We start from the raw sequence: 17,073 nt of genomic DNA, 5'->3' as shown, positions 1-17,073 counted from the left end.
TTAGGTGGACATACAATAACACTCACAATGTTGTGAGATTACTTCCTAATAAAAGAAAAAAAATAAGTGACAGTTATGCAGGAAGAGTTGAGTTTTCTGTACAAAATCACTCTTTGCTTTTGAAGAATGTGCAACACAGTGACAGTGGAGATTATACTGCACTCATAATTGGGGACAACATCCAACCTGTAGCTGAATACAAAGTCATAATTAAAGGTAGGTTTCTTTAGATTTCAAGCATTGATACACAGTATTACCCTGTTTTATAACGACTCACAGCTACCTTTTGTCCTCTAGATCCAGTGTCTCCAGTTCAGCTGTCAGTTAACTCTGTGTCTAACAGCAGAGAGTCCTGTAGCCTCACTGTGACCTGCAGTACAGAGGAATCTCTCATCAGCAGCACTTTTACATGTAACACTCAAACCTGCAATAAGGAGGGAGGGGAGCAGTCAGAGGTCACAACCTCTGGTTCTTCTCTCCGTGTCTACTTGTTCAATGACTCCATCATCTGTAACCATAGCAACCAGGTCAGCTGGACCAGAGACATGAGGGAGATTCGGCCTCTCTGCTCTCTAAATGCAGGTGAGACTGAAAGACATAACAACTGACTGACAATATTGCACAGTTTAGACACACTACTTGTCATAAAGTGTAAATTTCCCTCAGCAACAAAAAAATGTTATGAAATATTGTGAAGGTCAAGTCCCAGAAAGGTCAAAGAGAGAAAGATGAAGGCCAAGTTTTACTACATCAAGCCTTTGAAACAAACAGCACTGCTCATAGTTCTGAAACAACAGCTAAGTGATATTCATATGTTTAGTTGTGCCAGGCCTAAGTAAAGGGCATCAGTACTCCTTCCAAAGACCTTGACTTTTTCTCAACAGAAACACTAATGTTGTAACATAAACTCTTCAGAGGAATCTTTTGTGGTCACATGTTCTCCATGACTCACATCTGAGGGGGCTATAAGATGCTCAGTGGCCCAAGTAAAAGGTCTCAGTACTTCTACCAAAGGGTTCACCTGATGATGAAGTCACAAACCTTTTGTGTCCATGTTCACATGTGGAGTGTGTACAGTCATCTCTTTACACTCTGCATCCTATCCTTACCCATCCTATTATATTGTTATACTACCCATCCTAACTATTTAGGAGTAGTGAACAGCCAGAGTATGACACCAGGTAGTTGAGTTGAGGCAGGTATGCTGCACTTCATGATCCAGGGACAAAGTCTAGTCTGTTGTGCTGGCTGACTGTATCTATACTTATCTTGTCCGCACAAATTAACCAAAATGTAGGAATTAACTGTATTTTGTGCACATGTAATAGCATGTCGATTGCTCTATGTAGTAAAACATGATCTCCATAATCTCCAAAGTGATTCAAAGTTATGAATCTAGGAATTTTTGGAAAGTAACTCCAATGAATATGTAAACATTTCTATCAATTGTTTTTATTCATTTGCAGGTACTAATCTGGGCATACCAATTAGCATTGGGACCGGGGCTGCAGTTTTCTTTTGCCTTTTCCTTGGCTCCCTAATCATATGTAAGTCCCAGTGTATATTTCAGCAAAGAGAAATAATGCAATTAATATCTTCATAGATGTTTGAAGATTACCCACCACACTAACAAACCTCTCATGTATAATTAAACAATGGCATCAGAATGATTACATTTCCAATATGCAACATTCAGCTCCTCTTCCGTGACAAGCACCAGCTGAAAATGGAAAACATTTTTCTAACACGGTCGTTTGATTTATTTCCAGGAGGAAGTTATATGCTAAGGCTTGCTGGATTCTACGTCCCACTCAGCCCTCAGAGTGGTCTTCAAACATATTGCTTAGACGCAGGCATCTCAAACTCATTCCACAAAGGACCATGTGGCTGCAGGTTTTCATTCCAACCAAGCAGGAGCACACCATTTGACCAATCAGCTGTCTGAAGAGTGAGTTCAGCTGATTAAATGAGTCCAGCCAGGTGTGCTCCTGCTTGGTTGGAATGAAAACCTGCAGCCGCATGGCCCTCTGTGGAATGAGTTTGAGATGCCTGAGAGTTTATAGGAATTATTCAGCTGTTTGTGATGTGCAACATTCATCACCACTAGATGCCACCAAACCCTACACATTTGCATAAAGCAAAACAAATCATTAAAATTAAAAAAAGCTTTCTTTTTTTTTTTACAATATGTAAAATGGTTTAAAAGTGATTCATGTTTTTTCCCGATTATTAAAAATCTGTCCTGTGTGGTATTTTTCTTCTTTGTGTAAATATGGGTGTTGCCCAGACTTTTGAGTTTCATTCAGTCATATGTTTTATTTGTAACGCACTTTACATCTGTAGCAAATTTGTAAGTTCTACAAGGAAGAAACATCAATATTAAAGTTCTTCTAAAAATAATTGTTTTAAGTCCTTTTGTAAAACTGTGGTGCCCTCTGCTGGTCACGAAAGGCATTTCACAGACGAGGGGCAGCAGAACTGAAGGCCTGAACACCCATGGTGTCAGGTTCAGGCAACCTAAAACACTTAAAAATATCAAACAAAGAAGACAAGACAACAGGATTAGAGTTTCTACTTGCAAGGAGAACGCCAGAGATCTGCTCAGTTTCAATCTCCAACCCGTTCTGAGCAAACCTTGCCGAACCCTTTCTTTTTATTGGTTTCAGGGAGTCCCTAATTTACATAGTCATTTTTGCTCTAAAGGGTAGGGGTCACACATCGGTCACAAATAGGTCACTGATCGGTCACTGGTCTGTTACGGGTGGACACACACACTTCAAAGACCTGAGCAGATCCTGAGCAGGGTCACAGGTTGGCCACAGATCTTCAGATAGACGTCCTGAAAAACAACTTTAAAAACAGCATGCTTGTACACTATAAAGACTAATGATTATAGAAAGGGGTAAATATGGGATAACTTATATACAATAATTCCAACACATGGTGCTGAGTTTAGTCTTGGTGAGGAGGAGATTAGAGTTTGTAGAGCGGAGGGATCGGGTTGAGGTTAGTGTGGTGAGTAGTTATTTCAGGTAGAGAGGGGGCATTACCATAGATGTACTGGTGAGTCAGGAGGGAGATCTAGTATTCAATCCTGGTGGAGACAGGGAGCCAATGAAGTGACTGGAGAATGGTTGTCATATGAAAGACCTCCTGCTGTTACTTTGTGCTGCATCAACATTAGTTTAGCTTTGGTTTATTTATTTACAGAACAAGAATATTAGTCATCATGTGTCTTCTGTGCATTAAAACATGGCTTTATTTAAGCTATTTTTAATAAGATTATATGTTAGTGTGGAGATTTAGGTTCCAAGAAACTATGGAGCAGAGAGAAGAGACAAACTGGTTTTAATAAGACTGCACAAACAAACTTCAGGAACAAATATCTGAGGTTGCATTGATTTGTACTGATGGTGTAAAACTGATTTATTTTTGAGACAAAACAGGTTTATTAAGACAGATACATTAGAGAAACAAGTAGGTGAAATAAAGAAGATTAAATCAGCACCATTTTAGTGATGATCACTAGCATGGGTGTGTGTGTGTGTGTGTGTATGTGTGTGTGTGTGTGTGTACGTGTGGTTATTCAGAAATGTATGGCCACAGACTTTACTCAATGAACATTCATTTTTATTATTAGAGAAAAGTAAAATAATGGCAGACATTGCCATTTAGATTAATGGACTGTCAGTATAATTATAAATCTGGATGCATTCATAATAGTTATATGGGTGCTGTATAATGCATGTTGGCAAAACTTATTTTACTTGATCTGTTTAAATTATTTGAGCCTGTTGTCTGTCAATGCATTTTAAGATTTTTCCTTCCAACTGCATTGTGTTCAGAGAAAAACTATTTGAGGTGAACTCAAATAACTAATTACAGATCATTTGAAATTGAGGGCTTTAAGTGATGGACTGTTCATTAAACAGTCCATCACAAAGTGTCACCAGTATATCTTTCCTATCAAAACCAGAAACTCACACAGTGTCAACACTTCTCTATTCAAACTTCCTCTCTAAACTTTGTTTTACTGTTTGAGATATGCTGTTAAAAAATGTACTTCATGAAATCAGTTTCTGTAATTGAGGAGATGATAGTTTTATTATATAATTCAATAGAGCATGTTGATGCGAAATCATCTTATTTTAAGGAGAAGCAGGTTCATTAAGACAGACATCATAATGGAAGATCCTGTACCGAAACACGAAGTTAAAATAAAGAAGAGGCCAACACCTGTCAGGTTTCATTTCAGTATCAGTAATAGTTTTAAAAGGAACAAGGACATGAAGATGATGCACATGTCAAGATTCAGACTTGGAGAATTAAAGCTAATTGAAACTAAATCATACTGTATACCACTCAAAGCGCTTTTACACTATGTCTCATTCACCCATTCACACACATTCATATACAAATGGGGGGCTACCACAAAGGGTGCCAACTTGCTCATCACGAAAAAACAAACCAATCATACACATTCACACACCGTTGGCACAGCAACAGGAGCAATTTGGGGTAAAGTATTTTGCCCAAGTACACATCTACATGTAGACTGAAGGAGATGGGAATCGACCGATTAATGCATGTCTTCTGAGTGACCTATCCCATTTTAATGCATTAGAATTATATATTATGAGTCATAGTGTAGGCTACATCATTTTTTAATCCTGTTTTTGTTTACTATAATGATTTTGAGAGTGACTCATTTCAAAAGTCAAACATTTTGACAGGTGTCACTTTTTCTCAAGACTTTCCCTTACTTTTTAACCACTTGTGATTGTGTAAATATATGCTGCCCTTTCAACTGTCTGGTGGAGGAGCTAAGTTTGAATTGTAATGCACTTTGTAACATGTGATAGTATGAACAGTTCCTGTTTCCTTCTTTGCAAGCGCAGTCCCAGTCTAAGACCCTGTTTACACCTACTATTAACATGCATCTCAGATGATCTGATCACAAGTGGACAGCACTAAATACAACTGTAAATGACCTCCCCAGATGCATTGTGATCTGATCACTCAAACCACTTGTCGAAGTTGTCTGGGACGCATTTGATCATTTGACTGTGCCCTTGTCAAGGATGTAACAAGAAAATATGTCATCAATGCAGAATGTGGTACTTATTTTGGTAAAAGTGGTTGAGAAAATGGAAATTAGCACAGATGTATTTTGTTCTGATGAAAATTGTAATGACTGGAACACGGTTGGGACTCAAATATACGACCGAAGACAGATCAGTTCACAAATCAGTCCAGAGAGAAAAGGCAGGGTTAAAAGAAATGAGCAAGGTTCATGAAAAATAAACAGAGTAACATGGAGGGAAAAAAGCTGCACTGCACTGGGGCCCAGACACCGCCAGGGTCCCATGAAGAAGGGAAAAAAAGCAGCTGCACAGCAGCTGGGCGGGTCAGTCGTTTGTCCAATCACCTTGATAGCTGTCAGTCACAATGAGTCGCGATGATATGACGTGAGTTGTTTCTCTTTTCAGCAGGAAAAAAAAGCAAGTGGATGAAAGTTGACCAGAAAAGGTAGTATCATGTTTAGCAAGCCCAAACAAAAAAGCAGTGCGCAAAAGAGGAAGGAAAGAAAGAAGCAGGATGAGGGTAAAGCTAAAATGACCAAATTAGACAAGTTTTTTACTTTGACCCAGGCAACCCAGGTGAAAGCTAGCATGCCGTCGGAGGCTAGCAGTAGCTTGCCAGCTAGCTCCATAAATGAAGCGGCATTGACCGCCGCGTCCTGCTTCTCCGGACTCAGTGGACTGGCTATATTCTCTATTGAGAACAGCAGAGCGAGGACTTTGGACCTGAGTAGCATTGTAAATGACTTTGCTGCGTACAAGGCCCGTAAGATGAGCTTCTAATGAGTGAGTACAACTTCTCTTTGCTATGAAGTGGAATTAGTGGGACTTAAATCTATGGCAATGTACTTGTACTTGCGATGTTTGAAAAATGATTGTGTGATATAGGTGCCATATCCATTCATTAATGCTGTGTTTTTAAAAGGCATATAATGAGCTGTGTTTCTCTTGCTGGTTATGCTTATGGACATACTGTGCAAGATATCTTTGCGTAGCTTTGTTAGTGTCGGCTATATTTGAATGTTTGATAGTTTGGAGACATCATCAGTATGTAGTAGTTTGAACCCAGGTCAGGGCAGGCTGTTAGATAAATGTTGCTGCTGTCCGTGGTGCTGAAAGGCTGGCTTGCATGATGAGTGTATGGCCAGTCACCTGTAACGTTAGCATACATGGTGACAGTAACAGTTCTCTTGAATGGCTGTGCGTGTGCTTGTGTTGGGGGGGGGGGCACAAAAAACATTTTGCACCTGGGCCTATCACCATGATGTTACGCTGCTTCACAGAGGTAATTACACAGGCTAAGTACTGTGATTAAGAAGACACAGGTGTAAATAATCAGGGGTGGGGAAGGCAATCACAAAGGCGGGAAACACACAAGGGTAGGAGGTGAAGTATCTGCAATGAGAGGAGAGGTAAGTACCATCAAAATAAAACAGGAAATGACAACACAAAAACAGAAAATTAAAAAAAATAAATGACTTGACACAGGATGAGGATCAGTATTCTTTTAGATTTTTATATTATGACTGTATATTTGTTCAGAGACTTCTGAAAAGACCAGTTCCTGCTGAGCACAATGCATAACTTATGTTTTCACTTCCTGATGAATCCCGGACCCCCACCTGTGTTCACACCCTGTCAGTGTGTGTAAAATAAGGTTAATTCATATGCGTTACTAATTTAGCGGTTTTGGTATCTGGGCAGTACTTTTAATTTAATGATATTTTCATAAATTCAATATTTCAGCCCAGCACAGTAATTTGACTCTTTAGTCAGAGTATGTTTTATTTCAACAGGTAAGATTAGTGCATCCAGGAAGGTTTTTATTTCATTTATTTCAGCTTCAGTTTTTTCAGTTGTAGTGAGTCAGGGGGGGATCTGTTTGGTTAGGTGATGTGTTTTCTTTTGTTGAACATAAATGTAATTATAGTTAGGCAGTTCAGGGGAATTTGGGTCTCTAAATTTCCTGTGCTGCCCCCGCGACCCGACCCCGGATAAGCGGAAGAGGACGGTACGGTAATTCCCTGTGCTATTAAATGTGTGTGTGGACACATCAACACAAACAAAAGGATAGGCCTTGCTGAAGCTAACTTCCTGATTATCTGCTGGCAATGTGTCTCTATCATGTGACTTTGCATAATGCATGAATCACCTTGATTCCCGCAAAATTTTTCAGGAATTTCCAAGAAGATGAGTTCCTGCCATAGATGTACAGTAATACATGCATGGTTCCCCCTGAGACCAGCACACACTGTTCTTCACACTGTTCTGGCAGTATTTTGTATCAAGAAGCACAAAGTCGTCCGTTGTCTTTCTGATAGTTTATTCAGTCGTCTGCAAACGGATTCCTTGCTGTCTCAAGCGTGAGATGGCACGAATGAGCCCAGAGCAGAGGAAATAGTCAGATTATATACAATACATTATCTTGTGAAAGGATGACCTTGTTCTACCATCAGAACAATGTAAGCACAATAGTCACGTCATAATGTTTGTACAATCAGGACAATGGTTAGTCAGTAGATTTTAACATACATGATGTTCACTCAATGTTCAATGAGGTTCACTCAATCAGCTTTTCATGTGAAATAAGTGGTGTCATGATCAGCAGATTATGTCACACACATACACCTAATCATATTACAGTTACTCATTTGTATCAGAGAAGATGACTAATAAGAATTCCCATTACAACACCAAAGCAGTTCCAGTGCTGGTTCGGGATCAGTGCTTAATTTGGAACCGGTTTTTTCCTGTTCATACAGACAAGGAACTGGCTCTGGGCCAGAAAAACTGAGCCAGAGCGGCACCAGTTCTTTGCTGGACTAGAAGAAAGAACCGCTTACGTTAGGGGGCAAGGGGTGGGGTTAATGAGACCAACCACAACAAACAAGACCGTGTGGTGAACAGATAAGAGAGTGAATTATCCCTTGAACATTTGACTGATGGTGAAATTCATGCGCTGTGAATTAGCTGTGCTCTGCCAGCTAACAACAAACGCTAACAACCATCTCAATCCTGTCGAGCAGCACAAATACGTTGAATCTGTCGTGTTTGGATGTGAGCCAGGAGAAACAACCGTACAAACGATAGTCTGCCATTGTTGTTGTTGTTGCTTCAGAGTTGGCGCGAGTCTTTATGGGAAAGCAGCGAACGTCACTGGTGTATGCGGTGACGTCATTATGTGGGCCTACAAGAACTTTGAGCAGTGGGAAAGCAAACTGGTTCTCAGCTGGTTCGCAGCCCAGCCCAGCACTGGAACTGCTTTGGTGTGAAAGGGGTATTTGTGACTTTGCATAATGCATGAAATATCTAGATTCTGAGGAAGAAATTCCTACACATTTATTTTGATAGACGTGATAATTAAATGATGTCTGAAGATAGCCCTTTGATCATTCATGGCCCCTGATGATTTTACCTTTTGCTACAGTACTCCCTCCTGTTTTGGCCCTTCTCAGTGTTAATTGACATTGACACCTGACTTCCCATCTGAATGCAAATGCCCTCCCTTCCTGCCCTTTTCTCTCTTTTCACTTGCTGATTATGGTCTTGATCTTACTCTATAAAATACTTCAATTTCCTTTGCTCTGGGTCAGTTTACTGTCGCAGACCCACTCTGTGTCAGTCCACTCGCGGGATATCAAGGGATATCGATAAACACCACCATCACAGCAAACTTTGAAGTGCTGTGACCCGGATGCCAACATACTTCCACAGGAGACTCCTTTTCCAGACCAAAGACACACCAGTGACCTCAGAATCCAAATTACACTAAAGGTAAGGGGTCCTTTTGAAAATCAAATTATTGGTACTGCTGTGAAACTGGAGCCCCATCCTTTCAGTGAATCCCCACACTATTGTTCTTCTTGGTTCCTCATGTACAGTGCACAAATAGTATTTTAACTTCCTTATGTTTCACATGATGCACAATGGCTCACACTGTACTTGTTGTTGTCGTTTGTGTGCTGTATTCATGGGAAACACAAGGTAAAATATTTTTCTTTAAATATTTTGTGTTGTAGTGAGTTGAATTAGACATTGTTGAATTAGACATTGTTGATACAAGTTTGAACTTTTTAAAATATTCATACATCACTTTCATTATGTCTTTCAACCATTACAGTAGGTAACATTTATGGAGCTTTTAAAATGTAGTATAGTTCTATTCAGTATCTGCACTGTTCTTTATTTTTATCTTCATCTAATTATGTTTTCTATAAATTGTATTTTGTAACTTGAGAATCTGAATCTCAAGGCTTTTACCACACTGTCAGGAATGTAATTATTTTTACTTATTTATTAATTTAATTTGCTGGTCTGAAAATAAGAAAAAATGCAAACTAATAAAACTAAAAATAAAATAATACCAGAATCAGCCCAAAGCTGATAGACTGGGTTGCCATTTGGTTTCATCTTGGTTAAAGGGAACAGAGATATGGGTGTTGGTGGAAACAGGTAAATCACAGTAACTTCTGCTTTCCTGGAAGTCCTGATTACATTAAAACAAACTAACACTAAGGCTATGTTCACACTGCAGTTAAAAGTGACCTGAATCCGATTTGTTCGCTCAAATGTGACCCATATCTGATTTGTTTTTGATTAAGGCCTGTGAACGTAGCCTAAGAGACTTCCCAGACTCTTTGTGCAGACTTTACAACTGTAGTTACAAAAATGATATGAAGAGTAAGAGTGAGATTACTCAAATTAATTAAAGGATCACAATAAATTGTGGTCATTGAAAAAGATTACATAAAATCACAGAGCTTTAGGAAAAAACTTGAACTCCTTTTCCCTGTTTTATGTTGTTGCTGTCTGATGCAAACTTTATATGTCCAAAACAAGATTTAGTCACAAACTATTTTCAATGGTCTGTTTTAGTCAAATGTGTCTATAACCCACAGAGAGAGATCAATAGCATTGATATATGAAAAGAATAAAATTGACAAAATATGGAGATGTAAGCTTTCTGCCCAAAAACAATAATGTGTGTGTGTGTGTGGTGTGTGTTTGTCTTTGTCACTTGATGGGAACCGCAGTCAGACAGCACACTATCAACGTAGGTACCAGCATTTTTGTGGGGACCAAAATCCTGGTCCTAGCAGAGCACTGAATTCATTGAAAAGAAGGTCAGGGGGATGTGAGTGTGTGTGTGTGTACTTGTATAGCTATCATAGTAAGAACCGATTTGAGTTTTATATCCAGAAAGTGAGGACATCTTAGGACAGTAAGGACATTTTGGTCGGTCTTCACTCTCTGACACACCCTCAAAGGGCTTCAGGCTTAGATTTAGGCTGAAAGTTAGATTTGAGTTTAGGTTCAGTTTAGGGAAAGGGTTAGGGTTATGCATACAGTTGTGATGGTTAAAGCGTATTTATATCCACAGAAGACCTGTTAAAACTAAATGAGGAAATAAAACTTTCATTTATATTCTGTTCCCCAGTATATACCTAATTTCAGTTTTGAAAATATTTGTATTGTTTGATGTGTAAAATGATTCAGACTTGTGTGTCCTTCTCTGTATGTCTCAGGTTATAACTGATTACATATTGTTAACCATTACAAATATTAGTGTCCACATCAATACCTACACTTCATCACTTTGACGGCTTTTATAGAAGACAAGCAGCACAGTCCATCTATACATCTATATCTCTACTTTTATACATCTAAATCTACAGTGAGGAGCTTGTTGTAAAACTACTTCACTGTTAGAAGAACTGCAGCTTCTGTCTTCTCACTTTGTTGAACCTCTAAAACTTTTGTTTTTGTGATAAACATTTACTTGTTTTAAGAAATGTACAGTGTTTTTATAGAGATCGTTTTAGTGAGATTTTATAAATTAAAGACAACCCAACAGGAAACATTTACATTACCAGGTGACAATTACAACAAAATTATGCTAAAAGATTCCTTATTGTGATTTTGGTCTGAGAAACTGTAGCTAGACATATCTCTGTTTAGACAGCAGGTGGCTGCATGATGATAATGATCACAGTGTAGCAGAGCATGCATCTGTATTCTGGAGGGGAAATATGTAGCCTATGTGTTGTTTAAATTTAGTTAGTATTGATACTTTAAATGAAATTCTGAAATTCAAATATGTGAAATTAGTGATGAAAAGTTCACCTCAAATGTAAAATTATGTTGTACTCATAACACTCCTATAAATTCACCAATATTTACAGTCCATTAATCTAAATGAGACCATCTGCCATTATTTGTTTTAAATCATTCAGATTAATTTAGAAAAATTACTTGAATGGAGTAAAGACAGTAACAGCAATACTCTCACTTTTTAATGACCACTTTTAAAAACAGTGGTCTGAATAAAGCATACAAGTGATTTTAATGTGTGTTCTTTTTACAGGGTCCAGTGCTGTGACAACTGTGTTTGTGCAGAAAGGGAAGGATTTACATCTGGATGTTAAGAAACGTGTTGTTCTAGTCGAAGACAATGAATTCAGATGGACAATCAATGACACTGTCAATGTAGTGAGATTGTCGCCTGATAAAACAACAAAGATTAGTAGCAGTTATAAAGAAAGGCTTGAGTGTTCTGTACAAAATCACTCTTTGCTTTTGAAGAATGTGCAACACAGTGACAGTGGAGATTACACTGCACTCATAACTGGAGACATAAACCAACGTGTAGCTGAATACAAGGTCATAATTCAAGGTAGGTTTCTTTAGATTTCAAACATTGATACACAGTAGTACCCTGTTTTATAACCCTTCACACCTACCTTTTGCCTCCTAGATCCAGTGTCTCCAGTTCAGCTGTCAGTGAACTCTGTGTCTAACAGCACAGAGTCCTGTAACCTCACTATGACCTGCAGTACAGAGGACTCTCTCATCAGCAGTACTTTTAGATGTGACAACCAAACCTGCCATCAGGAGGGAGGAGAGCAGTCAGAGGTCACAACCTCTGGTTCTTCTCTCCGTGTCTACCTGTTGAATGACTTCATCATCTGTAACCATAGCAACCAGGTCAGCTGGACCAGAGACATGAAGGAGATTCGGCCTCTCTGCTCTCTAACTGCTGGTGAGACTGAAAGAACAGATTAATGACAATGATACGCTTACCCACACTGCTTGTCATGCAGTGAATTTGTACACATGATATAAGTGTAAATACAGACCCAGTTTCAGGATGAAGTGACTATTTTATTATTATTTATTACACATTTTTGTTTTTATTAGTTAAATTTTGGGGTATTACAGCATTTTTTTCCCCCCCAGTGGATTATTACAGACTTGTTTGATGTTATGTGTGGCTGTCTTGACTGTGAATGTAGCTGCTGTAACCAAGTCATTTCCTGAGAAGGATCAATACAGTACCTGTCTATTTAAATCTGAGGAGGTTTTTAAATATTGTGAAGGGGCATTGTATTAATATAATAAAATTAATTGATTTAACCATGTAATAGCATGAAGAAGGCAGCAGGAGGAGTGTTTGATATAGTAAAACATGGCATTGATAAAAATAAGTATATTTGGCCATATCACCTCAGAGGCTCTGTAATTTGTAATTAAAATGTTCTTACTGTAAAAGTTATGAATCTAGGATTTTTTGGAAAGTAACACGTAAATATGTAAACATTTCTGATCATTTTTTTGTTTATTTGAAGGTACTTATCTGCGCATAGTAATTGGCATTGGGATCGTGATTGTAGTTTTCCTCCTTCCTTTCTCCTGTATTTGCTTCCTTTACAAAAGACACACAAGTAAGTCCTATCGTATATTTCATCATAAGAGTAATAATGTAATTCAAATCTTCATAAATGTTTGTATATGAATTCCATCATTGTAACATAACCGTCAACTGCAGCAAATATGAACAAAAAAAAAACACAAGCCCTTCCACTACAGTGAACTTCAGAATAATGAACATTTTATTTTGCATTTGAGCTCAATAAGCATTTTTTTTCCTTTTTCTGCCAAAATCTGTCTTGAATTTTACAACTTGTTTCAATTTATGATTTAATGCTGCTAACCTCAATCAGCTTTATTATTATCATTATTAAGAAAATCAACAATGTTTTTTTTTAAATGACAGACCAACAAAAAAGAAATAACCGTGAAAATGCAATATATGAAAGTCTTCGGGTAAGTGAGGAGTTTCACATTGTGTGTAATTTAATTTAACATTTAATAACTGATTTTCAGAAACAGATGAAATGTAAAAAAAAGTTTAAAAAATGTTAAATGTGAAAACAATGCAGCCTTCCTAATACATTTGACAGCCTGTAACCATGCACACCAAATTCTTCATCATAATGACTTGGCAGTCTATCTAAATGACCAGACTTCAACCAGTCTGCTGTACTACTGCTGCTACTTTCTGTGAACTGAATTACTTTGATTTTTTTCTAGGATCTCAATCTCAACCAAACTACTGATCAGAATGCCACAGAAGATGCTTCAGGTCTTTCTCCAAACTCCGCCTATGCTTTGATAGGATTTCAAACTGCACGTGTACGATCCACTGAGACTGTAAACACCCCCAAGCCAGAGACCATTTATGCTCTAGTTACCTAAGCTCCAATGTCCAACCACCAACTGAAAAATACTGATCATGATGAAGATTCAGTCCATTCACAGGACTAAATCCTGGTGTGTCCTGATGGATTTTAAGTCTTCAAACACATTGCTTAGAGTGCTTGCTGGACTCTCTTGCATGACGTTTGTTACTGAAACAGAAAGTTTCCTCAATGGCTAAAAACTGTACTTGTAATGTAAATATGTTTGACTTTCATGTTCTGATTGTGACTTTGTTACTTTACATTACCACGAGTGAAACCGCTGCATGGAAATGACTATAACTAATGACTAGAAACTGTATAAATAAAGAAATGACTATATACCATAAACAATCTCTGTGTAAAATAATCTGCAATTATATAAATCTCAAATATAAATAAATTCCTGATACTATATACAAGTGTGCAATGTTCTTGGGATTAAACAGATTTGCTCCATGCTTGAGAGAATCTCACAGGTTCACATGCAGCTTCTCATTTTCCAATACTAATGCACTTAAGGTAAACAACAGGCAAAGACTATGACCTTTCAAAATTAGATATATTCATTTCCATGGGACTCAGGTTGCCAGGTTCGTTGTAATAGAGATGAGAGCTACACTAACAATGACCAAGGAGACTCGGATACAAATTGTTGAACACAGGCAGATTTACTAAAGCTGTAGTGACCTTTAAAACACAAAAATTTAAGCCACAGATAAAATACTAAAAGTCCAAATAAGGGGCAACGAATGATAAAAAGTCCAGGATAAAATTAGGGGGGTTAAAATAAATAAAAGGAATAAAATAATGGTCTCTTTCCAGCTGCAGGACGCTCCACTCGTGTAATCTCTGTTTCTTCTGCGGCCACACACACACCCGGTAAATCAGGAACCTGTTAAAACATAAGGCCACCAGTATCAAACCCATAAAACATGGGTCCTGTTATGTTTCTCTGAAGGGATGCTGCGGGCAGAGTTCCTCACTCTGCAGCTGCATGTAGTCTGCATCTTCTGCTTTTTCTCAACGATGGCTGGTGTTAGGTCATTCTGCTGCTAGCCATGACTCACTATGTCCTTGACCCCGTTCTGTGCCATTCTCTTCGACACTGTTCTCCTCTCAATAAAAGACTCCAGGCCCTCCCCTCAGCTGTGGATTTGCCACGGTGTAACCTGTGGCAAGCTCATTGGGCGCTAAAACTGTCAATCAATATCACAGAGCTTGCACAGGTGCATTCAATAGGCCTACTGAGTGGTGTGCTTCCACTTCCTGTAGTTACCCTAGTTACGTGATAAACTATGACCACCTCCTCTCGCTGCTGTTATTGTAGTGTACAAGCAATGATGCCATCAAAGTTTGCACAGTACTGTCCCAATGTGCGAGTGATTTTAGACTGCACAGAAATCAGATGTGAGGCACCATCATCACTCACACTGCAGTCTGAAACATCCTCCACCTACAAAAACACCAACACCTTTAAAGGTCTAATTAGTATTGCCCCATGTGATGTTATTACCTTTATCTCAAAGCTATTCACTGGTTCAATATCAGACAGAGAATTTACACAGCAGTCAGGAATCCTCCGCCTATTTGAGTCTGGAGATGCGTGCATGGCTGTCAAAGGCTTTGTCATCAACCAGATGCTGTCTGAAGTTGGGGCGACACTCATAATCCCCCCATTTAAAGAAGAAGAAGAAGCGCCAGATTCAGCAGAGAGGACACTGAAGAAAATCATAGACTGTATAAAAGAAATGGACGTAACATCCGTGACATCACCCATTGGTTTGTGGACTGCTGCTCGGAAGCCAATAGTTTTGAATCTGGGCAGTGCCATCTTGAAAATTTCAGGTGCATGCTGGGAAAATTAAAAACACAGATTCTACTTATATGGGCATGAGGCGGGGCCATGGGTGGAGCGGGGAGGTTGCGATTGGTTGTCGAGGACATTGTGCAATCAACCTGTCAATCACGACGTAGCCACGCCCTAATGCATACCCTGCTTTATTGTCAAATATAAAATCAGAGAGGCCAAAATTTCACAAATGAACATCATACTGCATTGAAGAAGGCTTTAAGCTAGCGATTGAGACCATAAACACATTTTGAAGACGTTTACTGAGGTTAGAAATCAAGTGAGAAGTTGATGAATTCTCCATTGACTTGTATAGAGACAGAAGTCCTTTTGACACCAAAATGGTCGCCCCCTGGTGGCCTTTTGATAGAATGCAGTTCTAAGTTATTTCTGCGTTGGCCTCATTTCAGAGGACCGGAACTCTCCACCTGGAAAAAAACCCAGAGCATTGCCCGACTAAGGATCTTGGTGGAGAGCGTCATCAGAAGGGTTAAAGAATATCATATCTGGGGCACGACCGTTCTTTTGAACCTTTCAGGCTCTGTCAATCAGCTATGGGCACCTTGTTGCTTAATGTCCAACTATCAAGGCCCTTGATGTGAAGGGTGATATCCCAGTGTGAAACATTGAATATAAAGCATAAGAACATGATTTTTTTCAAATGTTTATTGATGTTTTGTTTACATTTCTTTGTTTAAATCTGAGCACACATTTTTTAAATAAAGTTCAGGCGATGACATTTATAGTACAATGTAAATAAGGTAATATGATTGAGTGAAAATTAATACAATGACATGAATATTCTCACAAATACATGGAAAATAGAAGTGTGTGTGTGTGCGCTTGCATGTGCATGCATGTGTGCCTGCCTGTGTGTGTGTGTACGGTTTTCTCCAATTTATAAATTAAAAACAAAGAAAGATTCTACCATCACCCTTGTTGACTATATTTACTTGACATTCAAGAGGTATGTATCCATGTATGTGTTGAAATAAAACAGATCACGTTTAGCCTTTATCTCAGTAACAAGGCATTCATCAAGCAAATTATCTCTACTGTCAGGTCACTTTTTGTCAATGTTATGAACACCCACAAGTATTTTTGTCAAGTGCAAGGCCAGTTGCACTTCACAAAAATACTTGCGGGTTTTTTTGAGTTTCGCCTTACCATCAACAAACTTAACGTGCTGCACCTCTGTTATACTGTCTACATTTGGACATTTCACTTCAGCTAAGCCAAAGCGGAAGGGGGGGGACAAACTGTAGGTATCGTTCTAATGTGTAGCCAATTAAGGGAAGTTGTGAGAATGAGGGTGCTTCTGGATGCTTAATGATTTCTTGGGATATTACTGACGGGCTATACATCCGAATGAAAACTTCCTAGAATTAGAAGAATTCACACAGAATACTGTTTTCTATCAGTAGTTGAGCTTATCTGACATGCTTTCGAACACTTACCTCTATAATTAGAGATAAAACACTCGTAAAATAACTTTTCCAGTTTGGACGTTTCCACTGTAATGTTCACACACCAGTCGATACACATCGTCTTGACGGACTTTGAGGAGGTGATGGAGCGATGTTGTCCAGCGATAACTGTCAGCCATGGTGAATGCAATGCATTA

At 38.7% G+C, this 17,073-nt stretch overlaps 1 long non-coding RNA gene across 1 annotated transcript; it reads left to right on the top strand.

Annotated features, from left to right (window-relative positions):
* Positions 1-430: 430 nt before the first annotated feature.
* On the top strand, positions 431-1,848 carry LOC128368585 (uncharacterized). Its single transcript, XR_008321976.1, has 3 exons — positions 431-582; positions 1,467-1,547; positions 1,770-1,848. It is a non-coding gene; the product is annotated as an uncharacterized LOC128368585 (long non-coding RNA).
* Positions 1,849-17,073: the final 15,225 nt, after the last annotated feature.

Source organism: Scomber japonicus, chromosome 12, assembly GCF_027409825.1.
Source record: "Scomber japonicus isolate fScoJap1 chromosome 12, fScoJap1.pri, whole genome shotgun sequence".
NCBI classification, from domain to species: domain Eukaryota; kingdom Metazoa; phylum Chordata; class Actinopteri; order Scombriformes; family Scombridae; genus Scomber; species Scomber japonicus.
This window is presented reverse-complemented; position numbering and strand designations above follow the sequence as displayed.